We start from the raw sequence: 23,955 nt of genomic DNA on the forward strand, positions 1-23,955 counted from the left end.
CCTAGTAGCAACAATAATAGCAAAAACAGTCCTCTTTGAAGGCCGGTCCCTGGAACTCTCTTCCCCCATCTCTATAGAGCTGACTCCTTCTCAGCTCAAGCATCATTTACTGAAAGAGGCCTCCTTGGCCATCATCCCCCATGCTGCTCTCCCTCCCATCACTCTCCTTCTACTACCCAGCTTTATCTTCTTGGAGCTCAGAACGTCATCTGGAGTTATTTCCTTTATTATATTTTCTATTTATGATCTGCCTTCCATAGGATAGGGACCTTGTCTGTCCTGTTTCCCCATGGTGCCCTGGCACCCAGAACAGTGCCTGGCATAGAGGAAACAACCAGTAAATAAGTGATGAACCAAATGAGCTAATTATAAATGTAATGATAGACTGGTGCGGCCTGTGATGAAGAGGGGCAGGCTGGTTGCAGAGGGTAAAACTAGGAGACTGGCATGGTCCAGGGAAGGTGTGTCTTGGAGGAAGCGATGTTTGAACTGAGTTCTAGAAGACTAGGACAAGAGGGTAGAGGGAAGATGCATATGGGCCAGTTCCTGGGAACATCCTGGTTTGGGAAGAGACCGGAAACTGTGAAAAAACTACCTAGAGGTAGGACCTGCTGGACAACGTGGGAGTTTTCATCTTTGTTCAGTAGTAGAAGTTGCAAGTAAGAAGGTGACTGCTGGAATTATATTTGAACACCATCATGCTGGCTACAGGGTCTGCCTCATTACCCCTCTGATTGTTCCTTCCTAGCTACACTGGAATCCGGGTTGTTCCTGAGCCACAGCAGGCACCCTCGTACTGCCGGGCTTTTGCACTGGGTTTGGTTCTGCCTGCAACACTTTTCTCCCAGAATTCCACTGGGGTCACTCCCTGGCCTCTTTGGAGTCCCTGCCCACATCTTACCTTTTCAAGGAGACACTTCCCCTGACCATCCTCCATGCATAACCTTCTCTGCACACCCTCCCTTCCAGATACTTCCATTTTCTTCTTATGTCACCTGTCACTTTCTACCATCTGAGGAGATTTTAGAACATGTTACCTTGGATTGTCTCACTGCCAGGTCTCTCTCCTGTGGAATGTAAGCACCCTGAGGGCAGACCTCTGGTTCACCAGGGCGTGCCAAGTGCCTGAAGGAGTGCCGGGCCCACAGCAGGCCGTGGAGATTTGTAATGGTGGAAATGGATGGTTGGGGGTCAGGAGTGGTTCAGAGGGCAGTTGGGAAGCTAATGCCATGGACTAGGTGAGTAGATTCACTGGAAAGGGTGCTAGACACAGACAGAATGGGTGGTTCCAAGTCCTGGTGTGGTGTTGTAGGATAAGCACTGCACTACTAACCACAAGGTTAGCGGTTCAAACCCACCAGTTGCTCCTTGGAAACTCTATACAGAGTTTCTATGAGTTGGAACCAACTCAACAGCACTTAACACCAACAAGGACTGGGTAGAGAAAAGAACAAAAGATGGACCAGGTTGGGGGTGTCAAGAGTGAGTCCCAGATTCACGGATTGCATAACTAAGTAGATGACTGGGAACCTGGAGAAGAAGCAGGTTTGGAGGGGAGCAAAGGAGAAGGGTGGGTCTGGAGAGGAAGAGTTATGGGGGAAGATGGGGAGAGGCTTAGCCTGCTTAGGGGCTAGGGAGAAAGTCCAGCTTTGGCTGGTCTGGGAGTTCCCCCAGAGAAGGAGAACAGAGTGGATTGGAGAGACAGAGATTGTCCAGTCACTGCTATGCTGGGAAGGTGTATTGTGAAGCCTCAGCATGAACAGGGCCCATCATCCTGGCACATGGCTCTAAACAAAGCACCGAAAGCAAACGTCATCTGTGATATTGAAAATGTGCTTCTTTGCTCACTGCCTCAAGTGTTCTGTGCCCTGCCTGCTTCCATACTCCATCCTAAGCAGCCATGCCCTCAGTGAATTCTCCTGCTCTAGAGCCCTGCAGGCATGGCTAGCAGCTCAGTTTGTTTGTGTCGTTTTAAAAATTTTGTTAGCGTTTTTCTTGAAGTACAGTACACACACACACACAGGAAAGCATATAAAAAATGTACAGCTTGGTGGGTTTCTACACACCGAGTACACCCACATATTCGGCACCTGCATTAAGATGCAGAAAATGACCAGGTGCCTCCGGGACCCTGCCCTGCCCTGGAAATACTTCAAGACAAACTTGGACAAGCCCTAGTCTCAGTGCACCTCTTGCAAAACTACCATCTGACTGTTGGTAGAGACTGGCATGTGGCTATGATGCTGAGTTGGTTTCAACAGAGCTTCCAGACTAAGACTAGGAAGAAAGGTTAGGTAATCTGTTTCCGAAAAGCGGCCAGTGAAAACCTATGGATCACAGCAGTCCGATTCCCATGTGCATGATGAGTCACCATGAGTTGCAGATGGGGGGGAGGCGACTTGACAATAGCTAGGGTGGATGAAGACTAAATTGGGGAAAGGACAACCCCAGTGTCTCCACCAAATGATATGTGTCTTGAAGTCCAAGAAGAGGGGAAAAAGTAGCTCACGCCTGAAGAAGGGAGATCGAGAAGGTCTGAAAGGCCCTTCTCCCAAAAGGACACCCTGCCTCCCAAAAGGAAATCTTCAATGCTTTCCCTTCCTCTATCTTGAAAGGTTAAGAGTGGGGAATCCCCTATGTTGAGGGAAGGGACAGTTCAAATTTTGTTTTCTCTGTGTATGTGAAAGAGAGTGCGTGCAGTACACACATTTGAATGAACTTCTTGGGAGCCCATTTCGCTAAGTAAGGCTAGTTACCCCCAAGAGAGCTCCTCACGTCGGATGGACAGGCAGTACTGGACTATGTCTGCCTGGACCAGCCTTCCTTCGAAGTCAGAGGGAGTGGGAGGGAGGAGGGGTGTTCAGAGATTAGCAAAGACATTTGAGCAATTCAGAATCCAGACTCCAAAGAGTGTGAGTGACTTGCCCAAGGTCACACACCCAGGGAGTCACCATTTGAAGCCAGACCTCTTGTGCCTCCCCTCCTCGGTTCTTTCCATTACTGTGGACCACCCCCTCGATTGACAAAGAGGCTAGTGTTTGTGACCAAAAGAGCTGAATTACCTCATTTTTTGAAAGGCCTTATGAATTCAGTTCTATCATGTGGAACGGGGTCAAGATGTTGTGAGCTGGCATTGCATTATAATTCATGTCCCACTTCTATTTTTCTTTGCTGGGTTTTGTGTATCTTTGGAAGCAGCCTTAAATCATTATTGGAACAAAGTAGAGAGAAAAATGATAATATATAATTACCAACGAGGACTAGACAGTATGATCTTATTACTTGCCTTTCCTACAGTCCTGATTTTTGGTGTCTTCCAAATAGTTACAGGATTAGGCCTTGGGTGGTAGTGGTGGTAGGTTAGCACTGAACTCTCAACAGTCTCATTACCCACTCCAGAGCGGCTCCATGTCATCTACTGGCTGGAATGTCGTCTCAGTAACACCAAGTAAAAACGCAGGTCTGTGAGTATTTACTCTCTTCAGAAGAGAAAGTCTGGCATTGGTTGTAAAATAAACCCCAAAGCAAGGCAGAAGCTGAAGAGAGGAAATAGTCGGTGAAGCATTAATCATACTCCTGAAACCTAGAGCCGACTACAATGGCTGGGTCAAGAAAAGACAGAGCCTAAGTGATCTCGGAGATGGATCGTCTGTCCTCCGTGCTCCTGTGCCAGCCAGCGGGTCAGAAAGCTTCTGGTCTAGACACTAGCATTGAAGCGCCTAGGGCACACACAGGCTGACCAGCTGGGCTTTGTCAGAGAGCAAGACTGGATGACCACACTCTGTCGTGGATACCATCCCAGAAGCTTAGGTTTGCCCATATCTTGCCCCTTCAGAGGGAAGAGATAGCTCAGGAAGACCTGTGGAACAAATTATCTCAAGGGGCATACATCATTTACCTGCTAAGTTACAGAAGGCCATTTTCTTTCGGCTCTGCATAAAGCACCTGATTCTGAGGAGTCAGTGGAATCAGTCACCTAGCTAACTGACCACAGGGGCCTGGAAAAGCCTGAAATGTATGGGGACTGACTGCATGAATAAAAGTTTGTGCTCTGAGAATCAGGTTTAAGTTCAAATCCTGGCTCCTTATCCCTGTAAGCCTTAGTTTCTTCATCTGCAAAATGGAGACAGTAACAGTACCTTTATTCTAGGATAAGCAGCCTAGCACTGTGGGTTAAGTGTTGGGCTGCTAACCCAAAGGTCAGTGGTTCAAACCTACCAGCTGCTCCATGGGAAAAAGATGAGAGGCAGTCTGTTTCTGCCAAAAGTACAGCTTTGGAGCAGTTTTGCTTTGTTTTGTAGGATCAGAATTGACTCAACAGCAATGGGTTTGGTCAGCAGTTCAAAACTACCAGCTGCTCCGCGAGAGAAAGATGGGGCTTTCTGCTCCCATAAAGATTTACAGCCTTGGAAACCCTATACAGTGTTGCTATGAGTGGGAACTGACTCCACGACACATAACCACCACCACCACTGGCACTGTGGGCTAGGTATTGGGGCTGCTAATGGCAAGGTTGGCAGTTCAAGCCTACCAGCCACTCCTTGGGAGGAAGATGAGGCTGTCTGCTCCCTGTAAAGATTGACAGTCTCAGAAACCCTCTATAGGGTAGCTGTGAGTTTGAATCTCCTCGATGGCATTGGGAGTTTTAGAAATTTCTATAAAGCGTTTAGAACTGTGACTATGATAATAAGCCCTTCATAAATTCTAGCAGTTGTTATCCTAAGAACCGAAGAAAGCTAGTGATCTTCTCCCCAGATTTCCTGAGCTTGCCAATATGAGAGGACTGGTGGTGGGCTTCTCACATGTCAGCTCTCCCCCACTCTAGTTTTCCCAATGTAAGAGCAGAGCCATCTTTATCGAAGTTCAAAGCCAGGAGCAATATTGCTCAGAAGTATGAAAGGACATGGCTTATTGTCTTGCCCCAAACAGAGTGGTACTTGAGTATTACCAAGCCCATCGAGTCGATTCTGACTCATAGTGACCCTGTGTAGGGCTTCTGAGGCTGTAAATCCTCATCTTTCGCCCATGGAGCAGCTAGTGGGTTTGAACGCCTAACCCACAGCACCATTAGAGCCTTACTCTAGCGTTGTTGTGTTCTGTCGAGTCGGTTCTGACTCATAGGGACTCTGTATAGGGTTTTTGAGGATCAACTGATGGGTCTGAACTGATGACTTTGCAGTTAGTAGATCAGTGCTTCTTCTACAGCACCCCACCAGGACCCCAGTTGAGTATTGTGGTTGTGTACTGTTGAGTCGGTTTTGATTCATAGCAATGGGAGGGTTTGGTTTCCAAGCAGCGGCAGGTGGTTTTGAATAGCTAGCTGGCCTTGCCTTTAGCAGTCCAGTGTTTATCCTATAACGCTATACCAGGACTCCAGTTGAGTATTGTTGTTAAGTGCTGTTGAGTCAGTTCTGATCCTGTATAGGGTTTCCAAGGAGTGGTTGGGGAGCTTGAACTACCGACCTTGCAGCTCAAACCAATTTTGCAGTCGAGCATATTAACCCACAGTGCCACACCAGATTCCAGCTGAGTCTTAATGGGGTACAAAAACTTTCCAAACAGGTAGAGAATGACTTGAACTCCTTTGCCCCACACTATTTCAAGGCTTACCTGGAAGATAGGCAACTCTTTATACAGATGAGAAATTCTTAGGTTCCCATGGTGAACACAACAGATCCCCTGAGACCTGCTGATCCCAGAAAGAAATGAAGTCTTTTACGAGAGTAACTGCAGTTGGCAAATTGCCAGGATGACCCAGAAGGAAGCAATTGGAGAAGTTATGTAGGGTCTGATCTGAGAGACAGGTTTTTGGTTTTGTTTTGGTTGGTTGGTTGTTTTTTTTCCTTTAATTTCATTTGGTGAGATACGTGTAACATTTGCTGCTTTATTTATTTATAAGGGTATGATTCAGTGGCATTAATTATATTCACCGTGTTGTGTAACTTTATCACCACTATCTATTTCCAAAACTTTTTCATCACCCCAGACAGAAACTCTGTCCATTAAGCAATGTTATTGTTAAGTGCTGCCGAGTCGGTTCTGATTCCTAGCGACCCTGTATAGCGAGGAGCAGCTGGTGAGCTTGAACCTCCAACTTTGTGGTTCAAGCCAACTTTGCAGTCCAGCGCATTAACCCACAGTGCCAAACCAGAACTCCCCATTTGTCCCTTTTTCTCAGCCCTTGGTAACCTCTAGTCAACTTACTATTTCTCTGAATTTGCCTATTCTAGGTATTTCATATATGTAGGATCATAAATGATATTTGTATTTTTGTGTCTGGCATTGCTCACTTGAACTAGAGATGCTCCCTGCAAATCCAGGCACCTCCTCTTCCTTTAGCACACACCTCTGATTGCCTTGCACTCTTAAACTTGGTTCCTTCTCTGGCCATGGTATTCAGTTAGCGAACAATTAAGCATTCAGTCATTCATTTATTCTTCATCGAATATTTTTTGAGCTTCTCTGATGGTAAGTCAAAAAGTATTCCTCCAGAATCATTTAGAAAGAAACCCCAACAAGCCCAAACTCACTGCCATCAAGCCAATTCCAACTCACACCAATGCAATATGAGAGTATAACTACGCTCTAGGGTTTCCGGAAGCAGACAGCCTCATCGGTCTCCTTTGGAGTACTTGGTGTGTTTGAACCCCCAACCTTAGCAGCCCAAATGCTTAACCCATAGCGCCACCAGGGCCCCTTACAAATTCATAGAAACCTTTATTAAACAAAAATACCAAAATGTGAAATGATTATTTCTCACCATCTCCTCCATCTAGGTCTTTACACTTCTGAAGGCAACCTTTCTGTCTAACCCTTCTCCAAAGAATTCTGCACCCTTTGATTTATTTATACCATGTGAAAACAGCAGTTTTGGTATCTTCAAGGGACTCGAATCGTGTTCCTTTTAAATGTTCTTTGAGATTGGGGAACAAAACAAAGTGTGAAGGGACAAGATCAGGGTTGTGGGGTGGAATGGGGCAAGGTTTCCCAATGAAATTCTTGTAGAGCAGCCGTTGCGAACCTAGAAAAATGAGCAGGTGTATTGCAGTGATACGAAAACTTCCTCAGTGCAACTTCCCTGGCCTTTTTCTCACCGATGCAGTTTTCCGTTTTCTTGAAATTCTTCATAAAAAGCTCTCATGATTTTTCTGTGTTCCTCAAAAAAAAAAAAAGAAAGAAAGAAATCTATCAAGTGACCCATTTGGAATCCCAAAAAACAGTCATCAAAGTCTTCTGAGCTGACTTCTCTCTTCCTTGGAAGTCACTGTTTTGGATTAGTAAAAATCCAAGACTAGTTCCTGGTTACAACTCATACCATAAAATCATCTTTATTAGCTTTAATTTTGCTTAAAACACTGATGGAAAGATGAGCTCTGTGAGTTAGCTGATCTTTGCACAACACTTTTGGCAGCCAACCTTTGTTTTAGAGGTACCGTAATGATACTAAGCCAAATGTATCACAGAGAGAACTTGTCTGCAGTCCTTCATGTATCACCGAGGCACGTTTAAGCACATATTTTTTGGAATATGTCTGAGGGGGTTTCAAAAAAGTTCGTGGAAAAATGGAATAAAAAGATAATGGATAGCAATACTTTTGGACTTATCCACATAGTGCTAGGTACCAGAGAATATAGCTGGGAGCAACCAGAGAACATGATTTGATACCTGCTCATTGCTAAAAACGGATGTAGATTTAGTACAAAGTGATGATACACCCAGTGGAAACAGTTGCATTAGTGAGATGACTGTACAGGGGTGAATTCTCAGAACCTGTGCAGGAATTGACAAGAGGCCTGTGTGGCTAGTCCTCAAAGGGCGAGGTAGAAGGTGGAAGGCAATGAAGTGGCCAGGATTATAACCCTTGTGAAGATGTTTGGGTTTTATTCCAAGTGCATTGAGAACTAGCAGGAAATGATACGCAATGTGTATTTAAACGATCTGTCTAGCTGCTATGTGGCAGACAGGTTGGGGGTTGGGGTGGGGCGAGTGGAGGCACAGAGACCAGTTGGAATAATAATAATCATGGATTGAAATCTAAGCCATAAAAAGGTGGTCTGGCCTAACAGAGAATACAAAGAAGTAGGTTTATTGGAGAGGAACCTGGATGGCACAAGTGGTTTGGCCATTGGTTGCTATACTAAAAGTTGGTGGTTCAAACCCACACAGCCGCTCTGTGGAAGAAAGGCCTGGTGAACTTCTGTAAAGATTACAGCCAAGAAACGATATGGAACAGTTCTACTCTGAAGCTGACTTGATGGCAGCTAACCACAACAGTCCCTGCTCGGTGAAGTGGAGGGTCAGGAAGACCCTCAACAAAATGGATCAACACAGTGACTGTAACAATGGGCTCAAAGATAACAATTATAAGGATGGCACAGAACTGGGCAGTGTTTCGTTCTATTGTACGTAGGGTCACTGTGAGTCAGAACTGACCCCAGGGCACCTAGCAAGGACAATAGAACTAGCAGGATTATTGGACAGAAATTTGAAAGTAGAACCAGTTAACCTTCCTTGTGGACTAGAGGGAGGTGAGGTGGGAGATGAAGAAGAGAGGTCAAGATTGACCCCAGGATTCTGCTTCAAACACTTGAATGTGTGGCGTTTAGTAGATACCAACAATACCTATTAATTCATTTTGTAAGAATTCCATTTTAAGCATGCTATGAGGCAGTATAGCAGAGTAGTTAAAACACAGACTCTGGAAACAGGCTGCCTGGGTTCAAATCCTAGTTCCACCATTTTCTGTGTGATCTTGGAAATGTTCTGAAACCTTTCTGTCTCCATTTCCTCATCTATAGATAACAACTCTACCTATCTGCATAAAGTAAGTTAATTTATATGAAGTACTAAATGCCAGGTCCTGCACTGGATGCTGGGACATCAGGGGCTGAGCAAGACAAATGATTCCGCTGCATGGACCCTCACTCAGCAATACTTTCAAGTGTTTGAAACAGAAGCCTGGGAGGTCAATCTTGACCTCTTCTCCTTCATCTCCCACCTCACCTCCTTCTAGTCCACAGGAAAGGTTAACTGAGCCTACTTCCAATTTTCTATCCAATAAGCCTGCTATTGTTATTGTTGTTGTTAGGTGCCCTGGAATGCATCCCTATGAAGGACAGAAGGAAAGACTGCCCGCTCTGTGCCATCCTCGTAACTGCTATGTGTAAGCCCATTGCTGCAGCCACTGTATCAATCCATTTCCAAGGAGCGTCTGGTGAGTTTGAACCACCGACCTTGTGGTTCAAACTGATCTTGCAGTCCAGTACTTTATCCCACAGCGCTACACCAGGACTCTAATGACATCTTGTTGTTGCTGGCAAGTGCCACTGAGCGGGGACACAGATGCCTCAAAGACTCCCATGTTGAACGTCAGGGCTGCAGTTGGATGCTGGAATCTAGAACTGAGGGAATGAAGAATTGAGAGTCAAGCGGAAGTAAGTGGTATTTGGAGCCATGGGCCTGGATGAGATGGAGGGCAGGGAGGAGAGAATCTAGGCTCCAGGTAGCAGGGAGAGCATACAGAGGAGCTGAGAAAGAGTCAGAAGTTCAGAGGGAGGATGAAATCAGGTAAGTGGGATCTGGGAAGTCACGAGGAGTCAGCAGTTCAAGGGGTCAGTGGTCAGGCATGTTGAGTGCTTCTAAGAGGTCAAGTAAGGCTGACAAATGCCCAGCCCTCCTGACAATAGCCTGGTGTGGCGCTGTTGGATCAGTACTGGACTGTGAACCACAAGATGGGCAGTTCAAACCCACCAGCTGCTCCTCGGAAACCCTATACAGGGTCATTATGAGTCAGAACTGACTCAGTGGCACTTAACAACAGCAACCTGGCAACAAGGAAGTGCCTGGTGATCTTGAGCCTTTTCTGCAGAGCAGAAAGTGTTATAAGTTGTTTGTTTTTAATGATGTATCTCTACAGTGAAATTTACATGAGCATTGGCAAAGACAAGGTCTACCTCCAGATGCTGATAGAAAACAATGTAGAAGCTGAGTGGTGATAAGTTTCATAGGTAAGGTATAGAACAGCTTGTGCAGTGTGTTTCCATTTATGAAAATAAAACAGAGGTCATACAATTGCATATGTAGTAGGTGGGGGCTATGCAGTACACCCATGCTGGAGACGTATTTCATACAGTACAAATATGTATCTAGATTCCCCCTTCACACTGTTTTCACACAGATTACACAACACTATATACACCCTGTTCTTCGTCTTGTGTTTCTGCCCTTAACAATAGACCTTGGGGTCTATTCCATATCAGTACACAGAGCAAATCTTCATTTTTAAAATAGCTACAGAAAATTCCATTGTTTGCCGGTGCCATCAATGTCACTGCTGGGCATTTACGTTGCTTCTAATTTTATGCAATTACAAACAAAGCTACATGGAACAACCTTATTTATCCCAATATCTTAGAATAACTTCAAAAAGTAGCAGAATTTAAGACTGAACACAATGTAAGACAGTGGAATGAACATGGTGGAAACGAACCTTTTTCAAGAGGTACAGCTGTTCAGGGGAACAGATAAGTAGGGTGCCTGGGAAAGAGATAGGGGGTCAAGATGGGAGATGCTTCAAGTGAATACCACAGGGCGATTCAATAGAGTGCATGGGGTGGGGGTAGGGGGACAGCCAGGAAGAAGTTCTTCAAAGGTGATATTGTAGCAGGTATAATAAGAAGTATGACTTAAACATATGTGCTGGAGGATGTAGGAATATAAGGATGGATGGATGGATGGACACAGGCCTTTCTGGAAGGTTAGACCTCAGCAGGGAAGCTCTGCTGTTTCGCAAATTAGCTGCAATATTGCTAAAGTGGAGGATTCTATCACTGATGTACAAAGATCTACAAACTTACCACTGGAGTCCCTGCTGGTGGAGTTTGTTCAGATTTCCAGAGGTGCCCTGGGTTCCTGCTAAGACATTTAGCTGAAAGAGAGAAGAATTATATTTTGCCTGCCATTTGTAAATTTCCCCAAAGGGATTAAATGACATGCAGGTCCTAGGAGGATAAAGCAAAAAACAAAACCCAGGAATAACTAAATTAAAAATCTCAAGAATTTATAATCCTGATGGCTTTGCTGATGGTCTTGTAAATTTGTATATTTAATCAAAGGCACTCGAAGCCCCCTTTTTTCTTTTTAACTATTGAAGAGCCATTTAAATGTCAACATAAGTGATTCCCTTCCAAATAGTGCTGTTTATACATTACTTCCCCTAATAGACCATAATGATTCATAAGGAGGCATTTCGCGCCTCTAAATTGTAGGCCTATTGAAATATAAATTAAGATGATAAATAATTTGACCTTACCTGAGAATACTAAGTATTTACATGTGTCAAATGCGAAATTACCCTGAATATCTGAGTCCTGAAAAAGACAGCATTCTTACCTCTCAGGTCTGAACTCAATAAATAAAGCTAGGCTTATAAATTTTCCTCAGAGTGTGGGGGAAAGAGGGGACACAAAAGAACTGGCCCGGGGAACCAGTCGTCCCCGCCCTCTGGCTCTCCCATTGGACTAGGGGGCGCCGACCCCCCCCCCCACACACACACCAGAGTGAACGGCGGGTGCATGCGGCCCCAGCGCTCTCGGCGCGTCCCCCTCACCCCCTCCTCCAGCAATAACGCTGGAGTTTCAAAACGTGGAGTTTCCACAGGAACTTTGCCAAGCCGATCTCGTAGCCCTCCCAGGTCCCGGCGGCAGGCTTTGCCAAGTCGGCGGCGCCGGGCGGCTTCCCCGCCCCCACTCCCTCTAGGGAGCCGCTGACCTTGCGGCCTCCGGCAGCTCGGTCTAACCGCTCGGCCTTGGTTCATAACCCGAGAAGGCGTGGAGCCTCCAGGACTCGGCGCTCCCGTACGGCTCCGGCCAAGTCCCGAAGGGTGGCAGCTGGGCGCCCTCCGCGGGGCCCGAATCGAGCCCGTCCGTTGGGCCTGTTGGTTTGCCGCCGCCTGCGTTCGGAGCTCAGGGCTGGCGAGCTCTCCACCGCCCGGGCTGGACCGAAGAGCCGGGGTCACCGGGGCGGTGGCAGGGCGCAGGCCGCAGCGGCGAGGCTGGGTGCGTCGGCCTCTCGCGCTGGGTTTTTGTTTTGTTTTGAAGCCGGGCGTGGGGGGAGGGGCAGCACCTTGTCAATGAGAAATTTCCTGTTCGCCAGACTCCGCTTGCAGAGTTTCGGTCCTGCCCTTGAACTGACAAGCGGATCTCTGCAGCGCGAGCCCCGAGAGTCAATCCAGCGGCGCCGGGCGCGCGCCCGGCCCCAGCGAGCCCCGCGCCGCGGCCCGGAGACCGCGGGAGCCCGACCGAGTGGGGCCGCTGCCTGCCCTCCGGGTTCCCGGGCACGCCCGTGAGCGCTGAGCCGAGAGGCGACTTCTCTGCGGCCCCGGGCCTCTTGGCGCGCAGCCCGGGCTCGCTTCTCGGCCCCTTGGCCCTCCCCCACCCCGCCGCCCTCCCGTCCCCGCCGCGCAGAGCTCTGCCGAGCGAATCGCGTGTGCCAGCGCCGCCAGCGCCGCCACCGCGGCGTTCCAGGGAGTGTGGGAAGCGGGTCGAGGCGGGAGGCTCGGAGCCAGCTCCACCCGGCCTCCTCCAACCCTAGTGTGAGAGTGTTTCCTTCCCCATAAGCACTTTGATCAGCGTTTCCGACGCGCCACAGAGGAGCCAGGGCGAAGCGGGCCTTTTAACCCCCTGTGGGGAAGGGGGCCGCTAGGCGGCACGGAGTGCGTTCAGTTTGGTTTGGCAAGACAGAGCCAGGAGGAACCCAGCCGCATCGGAGAAGCTTGTCGGAGCGCGGCAGGCTCTCCCCGGGAGAGCAGGCCGCAAGGCCCCAGGGCGGCTCGTTAATGTTCAAGCCCGCCCAGGGGCCGTTCTGTAGTAACCCGACCTGCCCAGCGAGGCGAGGTGCGGACTTGATAGGCCCGGCGAGCGGAGGCTTCTGGTGGGCACCCAGAGGCCCCGGAGGGACCTACCTTCCCTCTGCCTCCTCACTGCCCGTTGGCGCGTGGACAGCTCCAACCGGGGGTGGGGGTCTTGTGCTCGCCCGGCAGACTAGGATCTGGTCGTCGCTCTCCCCCCTCGCCAGGCCTCGCTGGGGAGTTAATGATTGATTTACTGGCTCCGCGCGGCCGGCGCCCTCCCAGCTATTTGCCCAAGCTGAGGAGTTGCTGGCAACTAGCGCCAAGGCCAGGAGAAACGGGGGCCTGACAGGGGAGCCTTACTGCCGACAGAGCGAGCAGCCACCTGATTAGCCCCCACTGGACTGTTCGAGCCAGGTTCTGGGCTAACTCGCTGGAGGCCCGGGCTGGGCGAAGGGAGCATTTGGAAGCACCACACGTAAACTGGTTGGCAGCTGGTGATTAGGCCGCCTGGTTTTATGAGTCATAATGGGCTGCCCGCCTGGCCCTCAACCTGCTCCCAGTGGATCCGGCGCGCTGGGGCCCAGGCGGTGGACTGTTCCGGGCCGCACGGAGGGGGATGCTCCGGGGGGCCAGGCCCGCGAAGGCCTTGCGCAGAATTTTCCTCTCATTTCTTGAAGAAGGCAACACAAACACCCTAAATCAAACCGCTCCGACAACCGAAGGCTCCACACAGACACATCAATAAGGATTTCGCCTCCCGCGTTCGAACGCACTGAAACACTTGTCCTATTTTTATGCAAATGACACCACACAAACAGATCTCGCAGGCCTGGGAGAGGGGCGGGAGGAGGAGGGGCGCCACCGCCCTAGCCAGAGGGCGGGGAAGGGGAGGGGGTGCCTAGCTTGCACCCCGGGGCCCGCGCCAGTTCGGGCGCAGCGGGACTGGCACTGGCCTGGCGGCCCGCCCCGCGCGCCATGGCTTCCTGCCAGCGCCGCCAAGTCGGCCGCGTCCCCCAGGCTGCCTGCTGAAGCGGATTAGGGAAGGGGCGAAGCGAGCCTGTGACTAATCGCAGAGCCTCGGACCAGAGCACCAAGGCCATGTGCGACTGACAGGATCGACACTAGCAGAGGACACGGCGACGCCTCGCTTAATTGCAGGCTTAAAAAATTGCCGCCTGAGCAGCTTCGGCGCAAAGAGCCACGGCGTGCGCACGGGACTGCGGCGCACTCCGCGGGTGGAGGTCCTGAGTCCCTTGTCTAGGAAAGGGAGATTTGACCAGATCGGGGTTCTCCCGTTCTCCACTCTGCAAGATAGCCCCATCTCACTTGCAGGCCGAGTGTGACAGACTGGGCCAATAGAATACTTACCCAGACCCCAGGCCTTAGCTTCAGACCCTTCTCCGCTGGAGCCTACGATCCCCATCCCCTCACCTGGCCTGAGACCTTATAAAGGAGGAGTCTGTGCTATTGGGAGTGAGGGATTCCAACAAACCCTTAAAATAAAACTACACACACAATTTTTCTTGTCCTTCTCTACTGACCTATATAAAGCCCTGAATGGTATAAAGGGAGGGAGAGGCGACTAAGGGCTACAAGAAGCGAGGTCACCCAGTGCCAAAAACTCGGGGCTGCCTTCTCCCCAGGTCCGAGTTCCTGTGTTCCAGATCTCCTTGGAGCGCTGGGGCCTCTCGGGGGGGAGGGGGAGGGCGTCTGCAGGCCGGTTGGCCTATGTGTGCGCGCGCGGAGGGGGGACTGTGGAAGGCGGGGTGGCTGGGAACCCAGCGAGAGAAGTTTCCACCACGCTCTGGGCTGTTGCTTCTGCTGCTGCCAAAATCCCCGGGCCCCTCCCCGCCCGTACCGCCTTCCGTTGCCACCACAAGTTTGGTTTAACGAGAGCTCGGGACAAAAGCAGACGTTTTCTATAGACCCCGAAAACAAAGGGGAAAGACGCGCTGAGCCGCCAAGAAGCGGTTGCTAGTGTAATGGTGACGGGCCGAAAGCAGAGCATTGCAACTGCAAAAGCCGCGCGGGCGGGAGGAAGTGCGAGGCGGGAGGCGGGAGCGCGGGGAGGGAGGGCGGGGGAGGGGCGCTGCGCCATGTTTCCGTGTCACCCGCCGAGTCGCAGGCGCTGAGCTCGGCCGCCGGCTCCCGCCTGCCTCCGTAACAGCAGAAAGCGTGCGATTAGCAGCCAGACAGGCGGGGACTCCGGGCCCGCGGGGCCGCCGCACACGCCGCCCGCGGCCCGAGCCCGCGCCACCCCCACCCCCCCCGCCCGCCGGGTAATCATCCTTCTCGCTGCAGCGCTGTGTGCACTCTCATTAGAGCAGGGAGGCTTTTCTCTGCGCACTCGCTCGGCTCCCGCTGGCAAAACAACGCCTTCCCCGGCCGGGCCCAGGGCCAGGAGAGTCGGAGAGGGCTGGAGGGGAGGGTAGATGAGGCAGGGCAGGCCATGCGGGTCAGCACGGCCCTCCGATAGTCTCCAGGCCAGGAAGAGATGGGAGGGTGCTTTGGGCCTCTCCGTCAGGAGTGGCAAAGTCCGCACCCGGTACTGGACCCCACAGGGGTGGGGGGCTTGCCGGTGCCGCCACGATTTACTTCCTACCCACCCCAAGACTAGAATGGAAGCCGAGGGCAGATGAGTGTGTCTGATTTGGAGAGCAGGGGTGGACATCGGAAAGGCTCCTACAACAGGTTTTGCCCTATTTGTTTTGCGAACGACCTCTTAAAGCCGGAAGCCGGGTCCCAGGGGTGGCGGCCCCTAAACTCTCAGCGGGAGACCCGGGCCCTCAGCGAGCCTGCTGGTTTCGACTCCTGATAGCCCTGAGGAGTGAGATTCAGGGCAGCCGAGGTGCGACTGAGCCTGCCCCTGAGCTTCGGGTCCCCATTTTCTTCTCCGCGATCTCTGCACACAACAGTAGGAAGCTTCTCCCGGCATCACGCGCCCAGCTGCAGGGCTCGGGAGCAGGTGTTCCTGCCCGGCCGGAGCGGCAGCTCTGCGCCCCTCCCGTCCCAGCTGTGGGGCTGCGGAGGGAGGGGAGGACCCTTATAGTGGTAGCAGAAGGAGGTCTTCTCGGACTGAGAGGAGGGTATTCCGGGCTTAAATGGGGTGCCCCAGGGCCAAGGCGGCCGCCCGGGTGCTGGAAGGAATAGGGGTGCTATTCCTTCCAGTTCTCATCTGTAACTGCCCGGAGGACCAGCAGAGGCCGTTCAGGGTGGCGCGAGGGCTTCCGGTCCCCGTGACTGTGGCGGCGGCGGGGCGGCCGGGAAGTTCCCGGGGCCGCCGCGAGGAGCACCCTCCCTTGGCTGCCGCCACCGCACAGCTCTCGGAGCGACGCCCGAGGAGCCTCTCGGCGTCTGGCGGCGCCGCGCTCGCTTCGCGCGGGAAGGCGACGCTGCGGGGACGGTGGCTGCAGGGTGGTCCCAGACCATCCCTGAGCGGGGCAGGGAGGCGGGAGCCAAGACCCCGCGGGAGCGGCCGCGCGCCTCCCTTCCCACCACTCCCTCCCCCTCCGTCGCCTCTGCTGATATGGCGGGCACGTGAAGCGCAGCTCAGCGCTCCGGCGCCAGTCAGGGAGCGGCCTGCCCCGCCAGCTCAGCTTACCCGCAAGCCCAGGAACGCGGAACTGAAGCCGGTCGGGTCCCGCAGAGTGCGCGCCCCCTCCCCCGACCCCAGCTTGCTGCGGCCCCGCGCCCCCTCCCCGCCCGCGCTGGGCCTTGGGGCCGCGCCAGACGGCTCGCCCGAGGGGAACTCAGGCTGACTAATGGGACGCGTGTGGGCCTTCCGTGAGGCCCGGCTGTCAGCGGCTGGCTAGCTTGCTCTTTGCCTACGCCTCGGCGAGGCTTTTCCGGGAAGGGCGAGAGGAGGGATTTCCCCGATCGGCGGTTTCGGCTCCCCGGGGACAATCCGGCCGCGGCTGGTTCTGGGCTTTGGGTCGTGCCGCCTGGCCAAGGAGCGGTGGTAGGGTGAAAACTAGGTGCATGAGGGGCACTAGGTGCAGACCCGGGATGGAGGGGGGTCCTTCGAAACCAGCGAAGGACAGAGCCTTGTCCGCAAGGCCTGGGCTGCGGGCCTCGATGTTTGCGATCTGGGACCAGGATCTGGGCTGTTGGAATTCTCAGGCGGACCTGGAGTTAAATACTTTAAGCTTCAACAAACACAAAAGTGTTTGGGAAACCCCTTTGTGAGATTTTGGTGCGAAAAAAAGGCTTTTTCTACGACTTTCTGAGAGTACGGCTCTTCTGGGAGTTATCGGGTGCTGGGCGTGTGATGGTGCCCTTTCCTCCCATTCCAGAGCCCTGTAAAAATCAGCAGACATTATTATTTCGCAGTAAGGACCACCTCCTGTTGGCAGAGTTATTATGACCCTCCCAAATATAAGCTACCTGTTTAGTTTCAACACAGGAGCGGTGGCATACAAACGCCGATCAGTAGTGACTAAGAGAAGGAACACCCGGTCGCAAGCTGGAGGTTGGATGCAGATTAAATCCTCCTCACGCATCCCTGGTTTTATTCAGCCTAATTACACTAGTAATCCTGCCCCCCACGAGAAAGCTCGAAGCCCTTGAGTCGAGGTGCGACGTTTCCTGGGGAGCTTCTCGGATGAGGAGGGGGTTGCGAAGGGAGGTCGATTTTAAATGTCATTTCCAAATGAAAATGCTTTCCTTTTAGCCATTTTATTTTTTTTCTGGTGCAGTTTTCGAAAGGAGCATTTTTGCGAGATAAGAAGTGACCGATCAAAATCGCAGAGGGGAGGTTGTAAGCAGCCGCTTTGCCCCAGCTTAGCGTTATCTTATCTTTCACACTTGCATGGCGGAAAAAAAAAATTGGCTTATCTTCATCCCCACCCCCTTCTCGCCTTAATTGCTAAAAAACACTGATGTGTTATATGGGGAGGAAAGGAGGTCTCTGGATTGTCTGAGGAAAAGGAGCATTAAAAAAATGTAGGTGTCTTCGGGGAGCTGGGGTGGGGACATATACTCTTTCTGTATGGCCAATAGGAGCTAGTGCGGTGGAAGGTCCAATTGCCAGATTTTTTTAAAAAAGAAAATTTTGAGGATCGCCTTGGGTTATACTGCTTCCCTAGGCCTCGCTTTCCCCGTGTGCTCCTTTGCTTCTCATTCTCAAAAAGCTGCTCTTGGCTGAGGCCTGTGTCTTTATGACCCCCTCCCCTCCTCTACATACACACCCTCCTTTGGGGAGGGGGAGGCTTGACTGGGACACATGGCCTGCTGGAAATCATTAAAATATATGCGAGTGTCTGCAAACACACACTTTTAGATCATGGCGTTTCCCCTCCACGCTGGTATATTTAAACTCCACAGCGAGCTGGATCTCCTCCCTCTCAGTCGTTTGTCTGTGTCACCGACAGGCCGCTAATGGCCGGGCTTCCAGGCGCTGTGCATTATGCATTAGCCTCCTCCCTCCACCGCACACAGAAGGTTCTGTCAAGCCTCGCAACACAAACCGCCCTGCGCCCCCGCACCCCCCAAACCCCGTACTCGCGGCCGGAGGCTAAGCGCTAGAGACGGGAGGATGGGTGGGATACTGGGGGAGGGGGGAGATACCGGGGACAGAGCAGAGTGGGTCCAGAGGCAGGGGTTAAAATGGGTCTCGGATTAAGCCTTTTGGAATTCCCAGCCCGACGCCAATCTCCAGCTTTACTCCTGGCTTGCGACCTTCCCGAGGTAGCCAGCCACTTCCCGCTGCTCACCTCTCTTCCCGACTTTGTGGGGGGCCTCAGAGGTATTTGGAGACAGATCAGCACCTCATTCCCACCGGCAGACCCAACAGAGGACCAAGAAATGGGGCTGGCGGAGCCCTCTAAGTTTCTCCAGTCCTGGGGTGCTGGAGGCTGAGAAGGGCCTCTGGATGGTGCTTGTCAGCAAGAGTGGAGTAGCTGAATTCAAAATGGCAGGGCAGGGTGGCTCGCTGGTCCTCGGGTGAGTTGGTGGTGGTTCCCACTCACTGCCCCCAGCCTTGTAAAATATGCACTGGAGGAGCTTTGCTTATAAGCAGCTGGGGCAGACGTGCTGCCCTGGTTGATCTGTAGGAGTATCTGGCCAATGGCCCCCGGCTTTGAGAGAGCTCAAGTAGCAGCCTTGCAGAAGGCCCCCAATCCTCTCAGTGGGCCTTCACAGTGTAGACAGCAGTCCACCCATCAGTGCCTCAGTGTGAGGAGCCCAGACCTGACCCTAATCGATCCCAGGCCTGGAAATCTGAGAGACAATTTGCTGGGAGTGACTTTGGGCCTGCCCTTTTAAGTCCTCTGCCCTTAAATGCCCAATAGCTTTCCAAAGGACAGACAGAAAAGGCAGTCATCTTCAACCTGGTGGCCCTAATTCCAGAAGTCTCCTGCCCCTGGATAGCAACTATATTTAGATGCTTTCAGGTTTTTTGAAATCTCTGGGACGAGAATGGGCCTTCTGTTGTTATTTCATTTGAGCTTTTCAGGGTAAGTCTCATAGATGTCCTGTGCTTGGAGGGAAGGGTGGGCCAGTGCCTGAAAGCAACTGGAAGATTGTCAGTGTGAGAGGTCCTATGTTATTTTCAAATAGTAATTAACATTAGCAGGCTGCTTGGCACTATGCAAAGTGAAAATATGAGTTGTTGCTAAGTGACTTTAAGTTGGTTCCAACTCATAGATACCCTGTATAGGGTTTTCTGTGGCAATATAGGATAAGCACTAGACAGAAAGGTCAGTTTGAACTGCAAGGTTGGGGTTCAAACCCACCAGCTGCAACTTGGAAACCCTATACAGGGTTGCTATGAGTTGGAACCGACTTGACAGCACTTCATTAGTAACAACAACAACAGTTTGTGGGAGCAGAAAGCCTCGTCTTTCTGCAGAGGAGCAGCTGGTAGGCTTGAACTGCTGCCGTGTGGTTCACAGTCTGGTGCTTTCCTACAGCTCTCCCTTGAAAAAACAAAAACAAGAGCAAGTACAGTATATGTAGTCACCCAAGTTCCTTCTGTTCTAAGGACCAGTGTCATAGGCCTGAGAACAACCTCTGAGATGTGAGAATAGCCATTGGAGGTTTATGGAGCTGTGTGTTTTAGATTCTACGCAATACAAACCAGCCCTACACACAATGTCAGGCCTCTGCATGGTTGGGGGTGCAGGAAAGGCTTGCTTGGCAGATCTGACACCCTCAGTTGGGCCTGAAAGGGGCCACCCAGCTCAAGGTCTGCTCCCAGAAGCCCCAACCTGCTTGCTTGCAGCTTTAGAGCATGGGTAGTATCTGAAGCAAGAAAGTGCCCCAAAGACTGAAGTGAACTTTATGTTATAGCCCTTGGGCCTTGGGGAGCATGAAGACTAGGTCACTCCACTTGAAGGTACTCATTTAAGTGCTGGATTTCTTTCTTTCTCCACTCTCTCTGCATGGTTGCCCCTCCCTGGCACTCACTGGCCCACTCTCTCCACCTTCACTGAAACCCTGCCTTCTCAGAGTGTCATGCATAGAGGCCTGACCCCTGGGTCAGCTCTCAAGGGAAGGCCAAGCAGGGAAAGGGCCTGGACGCCCACACAGGCTGCAGGCCTGGTGGTGTTCCCAGTTCCAGGAGCCCTTTCTCAAGTGGGGACACAAGATGGGGTTGTTCTTCTAGAGCTTTCTGTCTCTCTTTCCCTGAATCATCACATCTAATCAATTCAGGACCAGTAGGTGTAACCCCAACTTTAGAGCTGCTGCTGATGCAACTCATAGGGAGCCTTTATAGGCTGTAAATTGTAAATCTTTATGGAGCAGAGAACCTCATCGTTCTCCCATAGAGCCGCTGGTGGATTCGAACTGCTGACCTTGCTGTTAGCAGCCCAATGCTTAACCATTGCGCCACTTCATTTTAATTTCTGGTGAGTCACACATCCCTCCCTCCACCAAGCCTCTTAAACAAAATCCAAAAAACCTACCAAGCCTGCCCCCCCCAGTAGATTCTAACTTATAAAGACCCTATAGGTGTGACACTGTGAGATAAAGCACTGGACCCCACAAGGTCGGTGATTCAAATTCACCAGCCACTCCTTAGAAATCCCATACAGGGTCTGTATGAACGGAACCCACTCAAACACATTTAACAACAGTAGGACAGAACAGTGTGGCATTTTAGGACAAACACTACCATAAGGTCGGTAGATCAAAATCACCAGCTGCCCCTCAGAAACCCTATACAGGCTCCCCATGAGTCCCTATGACTTAACAACACCAACAACTTAAGACTGAGTAGAGCTGCTCCCCAGCTTCTCCAAGGAAGCTGACTGCCATTTTCTCCTGTGGTTAACCTTTGGGTTAGCAGCCAAGTGGTTTTTAACCCACTGCGCCACCAGGGCGTCTTTCTACGCGTCTTAGGACTCCCTTAATGTTCTTTATAAAATCATCAGAGTTGGAAAATGTATTCCTCAAAGATGGAAGAGAAACCCTTTAATCTCACCAGCTCACTCGAGAATAACATGGAAGTGAGCCTCCCCAAAAGAAAAGGAGATGTGAGGTGGTGAATGCTGCAAATTTCCTCAAAGGCTAATTTACTGGCCTGTTTGTCTCCAGCATCAAATTTCTTCTGCAGTCAGTCTTCCCGAAAACCCTTCGAGCTTACTGCACCCCCACCCACCCCCAATTCATTTTAACTCGCGGACTTTAAAACTTAAGACAAACAGGCCCCTTTGTCAGCAGCCCCTGGAGGCCCCTTGCTATCGCTTAGTTCCTGGGTTTTCCAAAAGTTTTAGACGGTTACTTGTGACTCGGAACTCTGGGAAAAGCCTCTGCCTCGGGGGAGAGTTGGAGAGGCAAGGGGAGGGGAGAGGAGGTGGCCGGGCATCAGGCCAGGGCCTCCGCGGTGCGGCCTAACCGAGCCGGAAGAGCCTGGCACCGCTTCGCGCTCACCAGGCCAGCCCCCCTGCACGGCCCAGAGCTGCACCAGGGCCTCCCGCTTGGAACCACGTTCGGAGAGTTTCTCCACAAATACCCAACTTCAGTCTTCCTGGTTATTTTAGACTTGTTTTGAATAAAAGAAGTTGTTTCAAAAAGAAATGTTACCACAACACACAACCAGACGTCTTTTCTCCAGCTGTGTCTGTAACACGCGTGCTTCAATCTAATAACTTTTAATGTCTGGCCCTAAAATTTCTTTATAAAAAATAGCTTTACAGCATAATAGTCCAGGTGTCTTTCTGCTTGTTACCGGAGATTAAAGAAATGTGTGGGTTAGCTTTCAGCGACATCTACCCCGAGAAAGACCAGGACGGAAAAAAGGCGTGCATTCCATTCCGCAGGCACGGCTGCTGGAAGCGTCCACCAGGAGATGCTTGCGCTGGAGGCCCGGCCTCGGATGGGCACTGCTCTTTAGGGGCACTTGGCCGCCTGTCTTTTGCATCAGTTGTTATAAGCAGCTCTGGAGCATGAAGATTTAATTCGGTTCCAAGTTTCGGGTTTCAAACGGCAAAGATGTTTCACTTCTGCTTTGAGAAGGGCTGTTTTTACAGCTCTGTGCTGAGAACTAAAACAGAATGAATAACATCTCACCTAATGTCAGTCCTGCAGAATAGTAAGAGCTGCATTTTTTAAAAGGGAAAATACGTTAACTAGAGCTGGTTTGAGGCCCTGATCGACCTTGACATAGTAATCAACTTGAGATGCTTTTGACAATTTTTGGCATGGGGACACTCCCGGGTATTTTGAAACTTTCTTTCTGTCTGGATTTGCAGGCCACCTCCATTACAGACAGATGTTCTCATAGAGCCTACATCATCTTGTATTAAGACAGAGACAGTCTCCCCCCCCCACCCCCCCCACCCCTAAAAAGACCCTAGCGAGCAATCGAGTGGGGTCACCTTTGGCCAAGACGTCCATGCTCGCGGTCAGGGTGCGGTTGGACCAAACAGCCCCTCCTCCTTCCCGCCAGGTTTGTGAACTGGGGTTCTCGCCCTTGAGGCTCTTGCTCTCCAGGGAGACCGGAACCTCTCAGCCGCGCTTCCCCCTCCCGCCTGCTGCCCTCGCGCCCCGCGTCGCGCTGGGTGCGCAGGAGAAGCTCAATACGTGTCAATTGAATTGAACTGCTGCGGGCGCAAGCTGTACGCCGCCGCCGCCGAGCACCAATCAACACGACGTTACCGAGTGGAAATTTATGGGGCGAACGGTCTACGCCAAAAGTTGCTCCCTGCCAAGGAAAATAAAACGCGAGAGAATCTCTGGAAGAGAGGGGTGAGGGGCCAGGGCAGACCCTCCAACCATCTGAGGTGCAGACCTAGCACTGCCCAAGAATCTGGAGAAATTCCGGCGGATCTTCTCTCCCTTACCCGCCCTCCCCTTAACCGCCCCTTGTACCCCACGGACCGCCCCCCCCCCCAAACAATTCCCACACAATTGAAATGTCCTGGGGAACTCGGGTGCGGAGTTCAGGCGGAACGGCTGCGGTTGCCCGGGGTGGTATTTTCATGGAGCTTTGACAGCGAAACGGGAAAGGGCTTTTCTGCGGGGAAGGAGCGGCCAGGGCTGGGGTGGGCGCTGACGTACACCCACCCGTCTCTGCCTAGTCTCAGCGGGGCCGCAAGAGCTCAGCGCTGGTGGCGAGAGGCAGCAGCGGCGGTGGCCGCTGGGGTTTGACAGCTTTGGCGGAGCGGAGTGCGAGGCGCTTTATGGTAATTGCGGTCCTCCACTGGCCTTCTGGGTAGCGAGGGGAGTCTCGGCGCACGGCTGGGAGAGCCGCCCCCGCCGACCCCCGTCCCCTCCGCTCTGGCTCTGCGGACCGCCCGAGTCGGTTTCCGACTCACCCAGGACGTGCGCCTGGGCCGGGTGTGTCGAGCCAACTCGGTCCGCAAGTGGGGGAGAGAAGGATCGGGGGCGAGGGGGCCGCCACCCAAGAAGTGTTCGCGGGTTCGGACCCTAAGAGGCGAAACGCTCGCGCCAGGGAATCGATGACGGCGGGGGAAACTCGGGCAGAGCTTTCTTGGGGAATCACCCTTCCTGAAACCCCACCGCTGAGGCGCCGCAGCGGAGGGTGAGCGAAGGCTGGGGGAGCTCAAACTTGCGAGAGCTGGAGGCGGCGGCGGGTGGTTGTCGCCCGAGCGCTGCGCCTGCAGGGGGAGGGGAGGCGGCTGCTGGGAGGGAGGGAGGGAGGG

The 23,955-nt window shown here is 52.0% G+C and overlaps 1 protein-coding gene across 2 annotated transcripts in view; it reads left to right on the forward strand.

Annotated features, from left to right (window-relative positions):
- The window catches only part of BCOR (BCL6 corepressor), a 126,945-nt gene that overhangs the window by 57,205 nt on the left and 45,785 nt on the right, over positions 1-23,955 (forward strand). The window lies entirely within an intron of this gene.

The sequence above is a fragment of the Chrysochloris asiatica genome, unplaced genomic scaffold, assembly GCF_000296735.1.
Source record: "Chrysochloris asiatica unplaced genomic scaffold, ChrAsi1.0 scaffold00062, whole genome shotgun sequence".
NCBI classification, from domain to species: domain Eukaryota; kingdom Metazoa; phylum Chordata; class Mammalia; order Afrosoricida; family Chrysochloridae; genus Chrysochloris; species Chrysochloris asiatica.